The sequence below is a fragment of the Stegostoma tigrinum genome, chromosome 13, assembly GCF_030684315.1.
Source record: "Stegostoma tigrinum isolate sSteTig4 chromosome 13, sSteTig4.hap1, whole genome shotgun sequence".
Taxonomy (NCBI): Eukaryota; Metazoa; Chordata; class Chondrichthyes; order Orectolobiformes; family Stegostomatidae; genus Stegostoma; species Stegostoma tigrinum.
The window spans coordinates 3,958,296-3,973,062 of record NC_081366.1 but is presented as its reverse complement, the minus strand read 5'-3'; positions in this window follow the sequence as shown (position 1 = coordinate 3,973,062).

Below are 14,767 nucleotides of genomic sequence, written 5' to 3'. Positions count from 1 at the left end.
ATCTGCCATGGCGGAATTCAAACACGAATCCGCAGAACATTAGCTGAGATTCTCGATTTGTAGTCAAACAATGTCACCACTAGGCCATTGCCTCCCCTCAGTGCTTCCTCCCAACTCTGCTGAGTGGTCTGACCCTAAGTCTCAGACTATGTGCCCTAGTTCTAGACTCCCCAAAAAGTGGAAATAGTTTACCTCGATCTATTATGTCTTTTCATGTTAACATCTTGCGCGCTTCAATCAGATCACCCCTTAAACCTTCTAAAGTCCACAGAAGACAGGCCTAATTTGTGTCATCTCTCTTCATAACTTAACCTCTAAAATCCAGGGATCAATCTTGTAAATTTATGTAATAATCCCACCAAGACGAATATATCCTTCTGAATCTGCGGCGCTCAGATTTGTTCACAGTACAGGAAGTTACAGATCTTGAGCTGCACAATGCAGGTGAAATGTCCCCTAAGATAAAAGAAATGTTACGAGAGTCATTACAGTATAAAGAACACTGGTTTCTAGAGGCATCAGCGATCACCCCCAAGTAAGGAAACGTGGAATTAAGAGGGCTAAAAGGGGTCATGAAATACCTTGAGCAAACAGGGTTAAGGAAAATCTCAAAGCCTTTTATTCATACATAAGGAGCAAGAGGGTAACTAGAGAAAGGGTTGGCCACTAAAGGGCAAAGGAGGGAAGTAATGCGAGGAGTCAGAGAAAATGAGCGAGATTCTGAATGAATACTTTGCATCAGTCATCACCGAGGAGAGGGACATGAGAGATGTTGAGGTTAGGGATTGATGTTTAATTACTCCAGGTGAAGTTGGCATAAAGAGGGGGCAAGTGTTGGGTATTCTAAAAGGCACTAAGGTGAACAAGTCCCCAGGTCCAGATGGGGTCTACCTCAGGTTATGAGAGAAGTGAGAGAGGAAATAGCTGCGGCCTTAACAGATATCTTTGCAGTATCCTTGAGTACGGGTGAGGTCTCAGAGGACTAGAGAATTGCTAATGTTGTTGCCTTGTTTAAGAAGGGTAGCAAGGATAATCCAGGTAATTATCAACCGGTGAGCCTGACGTCAGTGATGGGGAAGCTGCTGGAGAAGATATTGAGGGATAGGATCTATTTACATTTGGAAGAAAATGGGCTTATCAGTGATAGGCAACATGGTTTTGTGCAGGGAAGGTCATGTCTTACTAACTTGATAGAATTCTTTAAGGAAGCAACAAAATCAATAGATGAGAGAAGGACAGTGGATGTCATATACATGGACTTCAGTAAAACATTTGATTATGTTCCCTATGGTAGGCTGATAGTCGCATGGGGTCCATGGTGAACTAGCTAGATGGATAGAAAACTGGCTGGGCAACAGGAGACAGAGTTGTAGTGGAAGGGAGTTTCTCAAATTGGAGACCTGTGACCAGTGTGTTCCACAAGGATTTGTGTTCAGACCACTGTTGTTTGTGATATACACAAATGATCTGGAGGAAGGTATAGATGGTCTGATTAGCAAGTTTGCAGATAACACTAACATTGGTGGAGTAGCAGATAGTGAAGGGAACTGTCGGAGATTGCAGCAGAATATAGGTAGATTGGAGAGTTGGGCAAAGTAATGGCAGATGGAGTTCAATCCAGGAAAATGCAAGGTGATGCATTTTGGATGATCCAATTCAAGAGCAATATATAAAGTAAATGGAAAAGTCCTGGAGAAAGTTGATGCACAGAAAGATCTGGGTGTCCAGGTCCATTGTACCCTGAAGGTGGAAATGCAAGTCGATAGAGTGTTCAAGAAGGCATACAGCATGCTTTCATTCATTGGACAGGGTATTGAGTACAAGAGTTGGCAGGCCATGTTACAGTTCCATAGGACTTTGGCTTGACCACATTTGGAATACTGTGTACAATTCTGGTCACCACATTACCAAAAGGATGTGGATGCATTGGAGAGGGTGCAGTGGAGTTTTTATTCCTGAAGAAGTGTCTAGGCCCGAAATTTCAGCTTTCCTGCTCCTCTGATGATGCTTGGCCTGCTGTGTTCATCCAGCTCAATACCTTGTCAGCAGGGTGTTGCCTGATATGGAAGGCGCTAGCATTGAAGAGAGGTTGAGTAGATTCGGATTATTTACATTAGAAAGATGGAGGTTGAGGAGGGACATGATTGAGGTCTACAAAATCATGAGAGAAGTAGACAGGGTGGATAGCAAGATGTTTTTTCCCAGAGTGGGAGACTCAATTACTCGGTGTCACGATTTCAAGGTAAGAGGGGAAAAGTTTAAGGGAGATATGCGTGGAAAGTTCTTTACACAGCAGGTGATGGGTGCCTGGAACGCATTGCCAGCGGAGATGGTAGAGGCGGACATGATTGCGTCATTTAAGATGTATCTAGACAGATAAATGAATGGGCAGGGAGCAGAGGGATACAGATCCTTGGGAAATAGGTGACAGGTTTAGATAGAGGATCTGGATCAGCCCAGGCTTGGAGGGCTGTAATTTTCTTTGTTCTTTTGTTCTCTTTGTATTTGTGGAAATGTGGATTCTGACAGTCTCCTGATGCAAACAAATGTACCTCCTCTATCTCTTGCTAGTAAGGATATGGTCTAAGGATGTGTGGTAGAGCGTTTAGGACCGAGGATGAGGAGAACTGTCTTCACCCAGCCAGTAATACGGCTGTAAAATTCATTACTATTGAAAACAGTTCGAGCCAAAACATTGCATAACTTCAAGAAGGAGTTGTATGTCACTTGGGTGATAAAAGGATCAAAGGATATGTTGGGAACATAGGAACAAACAGTTGGTCATCCATGATGATATTGAATGGTCGGCAAACATGAAGGACAAAAATGGTAGACTCCTGTAGTCTATATAGTGTATATATGTATAGCCTATTTTATATGTTTACTGTTACATAACAAACCTCATTGTGTTATCAAGTGCGCAAGCGTCTTCTGGTAAGACTTATCTCTGGTCCATCCTTCAACACTGAACAGGCTGTCAGACTAGCGTAGTGGGAGAATTGGTGAGAGCACACTACTCCAACTGGAAGCCACTCCTCCAACTGGAGTATTTGGTACTCAAGCAATTTGCCACTGATTTAACAAAAATTACTAATAGCGCTGGCCAAACAATCTCCCCTTCAACAGGAATCGGTCAGGCAAATAAAGTGGTGGATACGTGTAATCACTTCATCAAGTTTAGCCCATACGCAATCTGACACTGTAGCTACTGTGATGTTTGCATTTAGGAAACACAGAGAGCTACACCAGCCAGGAGATAGCTGGCTGCCTTCTGATCCAGTAAGCTGTACGCTGCATGAGAAATGAAATTTCGCTGTGTGTTTAATCCTTTCATAAGGCCAGTTCACCATTAATAAATTGCAAAAGCAAAGCAGAGAGATCACATCGATCCAATGAAGCTTGAATTGCCAAAAAACACCAGACTTCAAACATGCTGAGGTTTCAATTTTGCAAAACTATTACCAGTTGCCTGAGAGAATCATGTCTGCAGGGTGGCTTTGAGATGGAGGTATGGGGCTAAGGTTGTGGCAAAATCAATAGGCCCCCTTTGCAACTCCTTTTTTTCACGTTTATAAACACAAGCACACAAAACAAGGGCTTTAGGTGTTACTGCCCAGATGCATTTCCTGGTTAAAAGGCATTTTGTTTCATTAACCACGACTGGTTGACATGCCTTCAACAACTGAGGCATGAACATCTTGAATTCCTCCCTCTACCTCTCTGCTTCTCAATGATGAAATGACTTCTCATCACCAAGTCACCAATGTTGTCTTGTGCCAGTTCAAATTTACATGGTCTGGCTTTTTGCTGCTTCGGGTAGGTGCCAGTCCCAGTTGTATACTGTATACAAACAGACAAGAAAAACCACACTTTCAACTGGGACAACACTATTATCATTGGACAGGCCAAGCAGAGGATAGCCAGGGAATTTCTGAGGCTTGGCAATCATCCGCGGATGCCATTAACAAAAACATGGAATTAGACTCAATATACCAACCATTACGACACACAACCGGAACTGGCACCAGAAGCAGCAAAAAGCCAGACCACATAAATTTAAACTGGCACAAGACAACAGCATAAACAGGGCGCTCCACAGCACTGAGGATGTCAGCTAGTAAGGGGATGAAACATCTGCTATCAAACCTCCCAGCTCGGCAAACACACCAACATCCACAAGGACAGAAACTGACTACGTACTTCCAAATATGTACAACAAAATAAAAGTTTCAGAATTTTGCTTCTGACAATATGATTTTGACAAGCTGTCAATGTTGTAATGTAGGAAACACCACAGCAATTTGAACATTAGAGTACAACAAAGAACAGTGAATGCTGGAAATCTGAAACAAAAGCAGAAAGTCCTGAAAAACTCAGCAGATCTGGCAGCACCTGCGTCGAGAAAAACAGTTACCATAAATGGATCCATTTTGGCAATTTGAACATAGCAAACTGGCAGATATAGTTTTGAAATCATAGAATCACTACAGTGCAGAAAGAGGCCATTCAGCCCTCCAAAGGGCATCCCACTGAGACCCAACCCCCTACCTTTCTGTAACCCTCAGTTCCCATGGCTATCCCACCTAGTGTGCATATCCCTGAAAACTACGAGCAATTTAGCATGGCCAATCCACCGAACCTGCACAGGTTTGGACTGTGGAGGAAACCGGAACACCTGGAGGAAACCCACGCAGATACAGGGAGAATGTGCAAACTCCACACAGACAGTCACCCGAGGGTGGAATCAAACCCAGGGCTCTGGAGCTGTGCTAACCAGTAAGTCACTGTGCTACATTTTGATGAGATTGTGGCCATTTTCTTCCACAGATTGATAGAGGGATACATATTGACCATGTCAGCAAGGACAATCACACCCTGCTTCGAATACTCTGGTTGGGGTCTTTGACGTCTACCTGAAGAGCACAGGTAGAGGGTCTGTTTAGCGTTTCATCGAAAAAATGGGCCATCTGCCAATGCAGTCCTTTCTTGGTATTCTTCTAAAGCCTCAGCCTGGATCATGTGCTCAAATCACAACAGTAGAACTTGAACACATAACCTGTAGAGCAGATGAGAATGCTACCACACACCAAGGTGTATCATCAGAATTGCAGCTAATGGTCAAGAAATCTCAGTCTTACCAGGCCACACAGCTACCCTCTTATTAGAAAGACACAAGCTGTGATGGTTTAACTTGAAACTCACCACACCACAGGATATGGGAATAATTGAGAAGCAGAATAATTTGTGTAGCATCACCTCATCTAGGAATTAAACCTGCGCTGTTTGTATCGTTCTGTTTTGCCAGCTAGCTATCCAGCCAGCTGAGCTAGCCATCCCTATGTTTTCATTGGTGGTAAGTGGAAAGGCCTTTGAAATGACTTAACTTTTCCTAACTCCATCGAGTCAAATTGACATCAGGGAACTCTTCAGTCTTTCCAAACTAAGGGTGTTTGATATTAAGATACAAAGTGCAGTAATTCTTTTCCTTTCCAATATTGTAATCTTCATTTTATTTTAGTAATTGCCCAAAGTAGACTAAAGTGAAAATCTGTCTCAATTTTGTTCTCAGTAAACATTGAGCCCATTGTGTTCAAAACTTCCTAATGCTATCTCATTCAGCAAGAGGCTGGTAATACATGTCAAATAATTCTGTATTGCGAGAGAAGCTCCATGGACCTGCAAAAATGTGGAGTTCTGAGGCAGAGACACACCAAACTGGAGTCATATCTGTTCTCTCTCCAAAGATGCTGCCAGATCATTGAGTTTCTTCAGCATTCTCTGTATTTGTTTCAGAATTCCAGTGTCTGCAGTTTGTTTATTTTTTTAAAATCAATTGTTCGAGTGTGAAGTCTGTACTTTCCAATCACTATGAGCACCCTAAATAAACCAAAGAACTGTGGATGCTGGAAATCAGAAAAAAGATCAGAACTTGCTGGCAAAACTGAGCAAGTCTTGCGGTATCAGTTCTGAAGAAGGGTTACTGGGCCCTAAATGTTAACTCTGCTTTTTCTCCACTGATGTTGTCAGACCTGCTGATTTTTTTTTTCCCAGCAATTTCTGATTTTGTGACGACTAATATCTCTTTCTCCACTCGGGTAAAGGTTGAAGATCACATGAGAATGCATCCTGGAGTCTTCCTGATGCTTATTCTGGTCAACGGGACAGCAGGCCAAGGACAGGAGTATGCCATTTTCCCCCAAGAGTCTTCTCTGTCATTCTGTCTAAGTTCCATTTCTCAATCCAAGCTACATATCACCTTTTGCATTGGCACAGTCATCTCCATCTGATCTTCATCTCATCCCACTTTAACCGATGGTGAAGGTATTTCATTTTTATTCTAATTTGAATGTGAAAGGTGCCTCTCCTTTCCCAGATGTGTAGTGCTCACAGTCAAAATGGTGATGGTGCAATAGTTAGAAATAACCTTGATGCAGGAGATAAGGATGGTGAAGATGAGAAATAGCGAGGGAATAAAGTTAGATGTAAGAGTGATCTACAAGCTCTCTGACAGTATTCAAAGTTAGAGAAAGATTACAAGAAGAAATATTAGATGTACATGATAATGGGACAGCAATAATCATGGGAGATTCTCATCTACATATAAACTAGAAAAATCAGATTGGTAATAGTGGCATGAATAAGGAATTCATTGAATGTTTTTAAGTTGCTTTCTGAGAACAGGACTTTGTAGAACCAGCCAGACAGCAGTTTTAAACTAGACTTTGAGTTACACAATATGACAGATAAATTAATGCCCTCAGGTAGCAGTGATCTAGTTTGAAAGGGAGAAAGATGGATCTAAGACTAGTATTTGAACTTAATTGACAGCATTTATGTAGGCATGAACACTTAGTCCACTGAAGTGAACCAAAATATTAGACTTGGAGTTAGATTGGAAGTGAAGCAAAGGCAGGCATTTAAAGGGCTACTTGAGGGTATTCAGAACAATTCCATTCCAACAATAAAGAAAAATCCTAAGGGTAGCATACACATCCTGACCTCTTGAACCATGATCATCTCTAACTCTCACATCAACAGCATTGTTGACCATGAGTGCGAACTAACTGAAAACATTCAGGGGAAAAATATCAAACCAAAGAAAAAGCAACTAAGTTTGAAAAGTGAGCTACAAATAAGATGACTGGCCAGAATACAATGAATGACAGAAAATAACAAAATAATTAAGTGAACAAATAAATTACAGCATGAAAGGGAGAGAGATAGGAATATGGAAGAGGATAATAAGCATTTCAAAAGGTATCTAAAAAGGTAAGTAAAGTGAATGTTATACCTCAAGAGATTGAGTTTGTTGACTTAATTGTAGATAATAAAGAAATAGTGGATCATAGAATCCCTACAATATAGAAGCAGGGCATTTGGCCCATTGAGACCACATCAACCCTCTGAAGGGTATTCCACCCTGACCCACATCCCCTGCACTATCTCTGGAACCCAACACTGACCATGCCTAACCCAGCTAGCCTATACATCCCAGGACATTACAGGACAATTTTAGCATGGCCAACCCACCTAACCTGCACATCTTTAGACTGTGAGAAGAAACTGGAGCACCTGGAGGAAACCCACACAGACATAGGGAGAAGGTGCAAACTCCACATGGAGAGTTGGCCAAGGGTAGAATCAAATCTGGCTCCGTGGCACTGAGATAATAACGCGAACCACTGAACTGCAGCTGGGTGCAACCAATAAAATACCCTTTCTGTCTTCATTGTAGGGGAATCAAAAACATCGTGACAAACCCTGTAACTCAAGAGTTTGAAGGAAGATGACACCTTGAAATTATAATCACAGGAGGAGTGATACTGAAAAAACTGATTGGTCTGCAGCTTAATAACCCTTGAGGTCCACGTGGAATCATTTCAAAACAGGTGACTAGTGAGACAGTAAATTAATCAATTACTAGGGGTCATGATTTCAAGGTGAGAGGGGAGAAGTTTAAGGGAGATGTGCATGGAACGTTCTTTACGCAGAGGGTGGTGGGTGCCTGGAACAAGTTCCCAGCGGAGGTGGTAGAGATGGGCAAGATAGGGTCATTTAAGATGTACCCAGACAGATACATGAATGCGCAGGGAGCAGAGGGATACAGATCCTTGGAAAATAGGCAACAGGCTTAGTTAGGGGATCTGGATCGGCACAGGCTTGGAGGGCCGAAGGGCCTGTTCCTGTGCTGTAATTTTCTTTGTTCTTTGTTCTTTGTAAATGAGCTCTGAAAAATGATAAAGATAAATCTCTCATTCAAAAAAGGGAGTAAAGCACAGTTTCCATTATCTCTGATACTGTTTTAACCTCACTGCGAAGCCTCTTCCAGGGATGCCTAACCTGAAGAAGTTACCCTCCTCCCTCCGGACCAACCTCAGGGAATCTCTCTCCCATTGCAACTCTCTTGCAATCTCTTCGGACTTGAAACTGCTCGACCATGTCCTGAAGCAAACCAGGTCTCCACCTATCTTCTTTACTCTCCATCTTCGGTCCGCCTCCCCCTCTTCTCCCTATTTATTCCAGTTCCCTCTCCCCATCCCCCTCTCTGATGAAGGGTCTAGGCCCGAAACGTCAGCTTTTGTGCTCCTGAGATGCTGCTTGGCCTGCTGTGTTCATCCAGCCTCACATTTTATTATCTAGGAAACGAAAAGCCTGTTAGCTTGACATCTGTGCTGTCAAAATTAGAACTGATCATGGAGGTTATAATTGATCCTTGGAGAAGTTCAAGGTAATCAGAAAGGTTTGGCCTGGTTTATGAAAGGTCAGCTAAGATTGACCAAATTTATTGGGATTTGCTGAAGGAATGACATGCGTTGTGGATAAAGCAGAGCCGTTAATTGGACAAATTTGGATTCCTAGAGTCTTGCTAAAGACCAACATAAAGCATCACTGTGCAAAGTGAAAACTTGTGGTATGGGAATAAGACTCTAGCATGGAAACAAGATTGGCTGGCTGACAGAAAACAGAGAATATTCATGAATAGATTGGCAGGATATGACCAGTAAAGGTTCCTGCAGAGGCCTGTGTCAAAGGCAGGGTGGCTCAAGTTTGCTGATAGCATAAATACAGGTAGGAAAGTATGCTGTGAAGGACATGTGACAAGGATGCAGACCGGTACAGATAATTTGAATGATTGGACAAGAACCGGGCAGATGTGTATAATGTAGAAAAATGTGAAGCTGTTCACTTTGGCATGAAGAATTATAAAGCATAATGTTATTTCAATGAGGAATGACTGCCAAATATTCTGAGGGGCAGAGTGGTCCATGTTTACAGTGCATGAGGCAAAGATCTGTTAAAATACAGGTATAGGAAGGGATTACAAAGGTTAATGCTATTAATGGAATGCTATTCTTCATGACAAAAAGAAATTGAATATAAAAGTAAGGATTTTATGTAGACAGGGCAATAGCAAAATTCCATCCCGAATAGCGAATGCAGTTTTGCTCTCATTGTTTAAGAAAATATGGAAATATGTTGGAGATGATTTAATGGGTATTAACTAGATTTGCACCTGGAATGAGTGAGTTGTCTGATGAGGAAAGGTGGGTTTGTTTCCATTGGACTATAAAAGAATGAGGGGTGACTTGATTGAAGTTTATAAGATCCTGAATGCTCTCGGCAAGATGGGCATAGCAAAGAGGTTTGCTGTTGTGCGTGGTTCTCCCTGACTGGGAGGCACTGTTTGAGGTCAGAGAGGAGGAGAATATCTTCTTCTCTCAGATGTTTGTGCAATTCTCTGTCCCATGAGGCAGTTGAGGTAAATAATCAAATATTTTTCAAGATGAAGGTAAATACATTCTTGTTAGTCAAGCCGTTCAACATTTTTCAGGGGTAAATTGGAATATGGAATTTGGAAACTAAATAGCTCATCAGAAAACACAAATTACTGGAAAATCTCAGCAGGTCAGACAGCATCAGTGGAGACGAAGCAGAGTTGACACTTTGGGTCCAGTAACCCTTCCTCAGAGCTGTACTTTTTTTTAAACCAGCCATGATCTTGCGGAAAAGCAGAGCTTGTTTGAAGAGCTCCAGGGCGTATCTCTTTTCCAGATTAGTATGTTTTCAACAGTGTAGCCCTCAAATCTTTATCCCTTATCAGAGGAAACATTTCTGTGTATCAAACCTATCCCATAAAACTTATGTGCGATATACCTTGATCATCGTTACCTTCTATGTTGATGGGGATACAGGCAGGCTTCTGCATCATGTTCTCCAGAGTTAGCCCCTTAAGTTCTGATATCATTAAGATGATTTTGCACTGCGCCCCCCTTCAAGACCAGCATATCTTTCCTGAGATGCAAAACCGAGAAGTAATGACTCAACAGTGGGTCAGCCATGGCTCAGATCAAATGCATCACAATTTCTCTCCATGGGAATCCAGTCCTCTTGAGATAAAGGCCAGAATTCTATTCATTTTTTGATTGCTTTTTGTTCCTGTCTACAGGTTTTAAATGATTTGTGTACTTGAACCCGCTGATCTCTTTGCTCTGCTACAGTTCTTAGTTTCTCATCATTTAGAAAATGCGTTGATTTATTTTCCCTGTGTTCAAAGTGGACGACCTCGCTCTCACCCACTGTAAACTTTCTCTGCAGGGAAAGGGAAAATTCACCATCTGCCAGTTTCACTTAATGTCATGGTGTTGCCAACATTGAATTTCACAGCCCAGTCGTTAGTTAGAATGTATATTTATGTAACAACAACTTAAATTTACGCAGTAGCTTGAACACTGTTTAAAAATCCCAATTTACAGCACAGGAGTATCACCAAATCATATTTAACTCCAAGGCACAGGAGGAGGTGTGAGGGCATTAAGATAGAGTAGCCTCTTCATGGAAGGTCCTGGAGAGGTTCAAGGAGATATTTACATAGCATAGTTGAAGCAGTTGAAGGCATGGCCAACAATGGCAGAACAATGAAAATTGAGGAAGCCCAAGGGTCAGAATTAGGGGACAGTGGAGATTTTGTTATGTGGAAGGTCTGGAGCAGTAGCAGAGATACAGTGGATCTACCATCTTTACCCTCTCAGTGAGGCGAATTCATTCTGCTAAACCTATTGCCAATCTCAATCCATGACTATGAGTGATTTTCAAATGTTATTAGACCTTGAAATCATTTGGCAGAAGAATATCAGCCCATGAACCCAGCTCTGACATTCAATGAGATTATGCTTGAGCTAATAATCTTCAACTCCACATTCCTGCCTTTTCCCCCATAAAACTTGATGACTTTACTGGTCAAAAATCTATCGAAATATATTCAAAGCTTAATGACCCAGCCTTGACAACTCTCTGTAGTAAAGAATCCCAAAATTTTACTGACCTCTCAGAGGAAATTTCTCCTAGTTTCTGTATTAAATGTGTGACCGCTTATGATGAGATTATACCCTCTGGTCCAAGACTCTCCCACAAGGAGAAACAACATTTCTGCAATTTCCCTGCCAAATCCCATAAGAATCTCATATGATTATAAGAACTTAGTCAGCATTATCAGCTATAGACTTAGTCCTAAAATAAAATGTCCTCACTCTCAGGTGTATTTTAAATAAAGGAAGATATCTCAGAATAAAATGTACTGACTCTGTAAATTGAAACACAAGAAATTCCCAGGAGCTACTCTGCAGTATGTCAAATCCTCCATTTTAAAATTCGAGTGATGCTTTAGGGTCCTGAGGTAGAAAGTGTGAGTCTACAACACTCATAATGATTCCTTCATTATATTTTATGATAAGTATCATTCATGGATTACATTAAAGTAATGGCTACAATTTCATAAAGTGTAGAATAATTAAAACATTCTATTCATTGAGAAATAAATGCAGAATTGCAAATCCCATCTATAAATAAATTAAGGCTTTACAAATTCATGTCCAAAGAAGTGTAATGTAGGAACAAATCCACTCAGAAGTGGTGAATAACCAAAAAGAATCTGCTGCGCACACAGCCACAATCCAAGTTTAAATTGTTGTGTTTGTCTTTGTTCCAGTGAGAGAAGATCTTCATCTAAGACCTCCGCTGGTTCAGTGAGGCTATGTCTCAACTTCATGCTTAGTTAAAGGTGACATTTAAATGAAATCTCTCTCTTTACAGGAACACTTTGCCATTGTCTTCTTGAATTCCTTGAGGATCAAATCAATGTTTGGGTGACAGGGTCTTTGTAGCTTGTTTTAAGGCTCTTAGCTTTTAGCAGCTTCAAGGCATTTTGCATCTCCCCACATCTTATATGAAGTTACTTACCCCTTTGCTTCTGACAAAAAAAATCAAATTCCACATTAGTTGAGAACTCCTTAATGCTTTATGATAACGATTCTGTTTTGTTCTGAAGAATGGTCACTAGTTCCGAAATGTTAACACTGCATTCTCTGCACAGATGCTGCCAGGCGTGCTGACTTTCTCCAGCAATATGACAGCGACTCTTAGTTAAAAGCACCATGCTTCTGAATTGGGGTGATGGCCTAGTTAACAGCCCATGAGACTGTTAATCCAGAGACACAGTCATAGCTCTGGGTTTGATTCCCACCAAGGCAGTTGATCACCATCTAATGATGACCTTTGCTCATTGTCATCTGGTTCATAAACTTAATCTCTAGGTCAGAACTACATGAGCCATTCAGTGGCCAGTGATCCAGTTCCCAAAAACTCAGCCAAGATTTAGCAAGACTAAACTTCTTATCAGAGTTTCTGCACCCTTACATGAGAAAAGGTGTAATTGCAGAGATAGGGATGAGACCATGGAGCTTGCTTCCGCAGGGGCTGTTTGGACTGAGTAATGCACATGTATTTGAGGAGGACCCTTGATAAATGCACAAGGAGGAAAAGGATCAAAGGGTATGCTATGATGGTGAGATATAACAGGACAGGAAGGAGGATCACATTTAGGATTAACACCAGCATAGAGGGTTGGGATAAATGGCCCATTTCTGTACACGTTGCTCTATGTGACAGGCTCATGGGGCTGTTTCCAGCAGAGTAAAGGACTGGAATGCTGTCAGTGACTGTCAGAGGAGGAAAGCAGAAACTTGACCAGAACTCGGAAGGGATGCTAGAGCACATTGAGTCCGCAATTCTACAATAGCTTCAAAGGCAATGTACGTCGTGCACCGATCCTGGAAAATTTAAGATCATAAGCATTCAACAAAAGATTTAAAATCCAATGAGGTCAATTGCTCATTTCACTAAATAATTCTTTTTCACCAAACTGAAGTGCACAACACTTCATTGAGATCATGTCCTTTGTAATAATGCTGTTGTCTTATGACTCCCAAAGGGAGTGTTATATGAAGGGTTACTCCCTGTAGTGATATATCAGTCTGAACCACCATGAAGTGATATTACCTCACAGTTCAAGCACATTTTGTGACAAATATGATATTCATTCAAAGCTGAACTGAACAGCCATTAAAACTATGCTACACCATGCTCAGCATATTCAATGAGAATGTCACATTGGAGGTATTAATTAGGTCATTGGAGCCTCTCTATTTAAACATTTTACATGTTACTGGTGTGATAAATACTCATTGGAGATTCAAGCTCTGTGTTCATTATTAATAGTTTTTGAAGCAGGATATAATGTCAATACTTAGTTGAATCTATCTTCTTCAGGGATTTAATCAATCAAGTGGTTCTATTCATCCTCCTGAATTTGTCTGCTCCTGAAGTGAGTGTCATTATCTATTGGGCTGTAAACTGGATTATGTGTCCAAACAGAAGCTCATCTCAGCATATCACCAACAAAAAACAGGGCTAAAATGTGGTCGACACAATCTGAGAGAGCAGCTGAGTTGAATAACATCGACTCGTTTGGTGGGCAGTTGGAGAAGCACAGAAGGGAAGAAGGAATGGGAATATAATCCAAAAATAACATGCTTTTAAGTGCTTCTCTATTTCTACAATCTCCTCCAACCTTACACTCTTCTATATATATATACACAACTGATACGTTTAATTTTGCTGTTTTAGGTATTTCCTATTTTAGTTTCATCGCCATTTTTTGAATTCACTCATGGAGTGTTGTTGGATGGACCAACATTTATTGCCAGCCCCGAGTTACCCCTTGAGAACTTGGTTGTGAGCTGCCTTCTTGAACTGCCACAGCCCATGCACTATTGGTAGACCCACAATGCCCTGAGAGAGGGAGTATTCCAGGATTTCCTGCAACAATGAAGGAAGGATGAAATATTTCTGAGCCAGGATAGTGAGTGGCTTGGAGAGGAACTTGCAGGGGCTGGTGTTATTCTGCTGCCCTTATTCTTCTAGGTGGAAATGGTTGAGGGTTTGGAAGGTGCTGTCTGACAACATTTGCTGAATTCTGCAGTGAATCTTGCAGATAGTGCCCACTGCTGCTATTAAGTTCAGTGTGGATGGTGTGCCAAATATGCAGACTGCTTTTTCCTGTTTGGTGTTGTTGAAGCTACAACTATCCAGGCAAGATTTCAAAGCGCTAACCTCTAAAGCTTCTTCCCTAAACTTCCCTCACTCTCTTTCTTTCATTTGAGTCTCCCGTCAACCTAATGCTTTGCCCATTTAATTTTCCATGTTCCCAAATATCTCCATATACAGCTGGTTGTGGGTGTTAAGGTAAGGATGTGAGAGAGCTGAAGCCCTAAATTTATCAAACTCATTATTGAGTCTGGAGGGATGCAGGGTCCACAAGTGGAAAATTGTTGTTCTTCCACCTTGCAGCAAGCTTCTCCAGCTTCCAGTCTTAAATTTACAATCAACAAATCAACAACAGTCATTTATATAGTGGTGCTCATATCCGAAG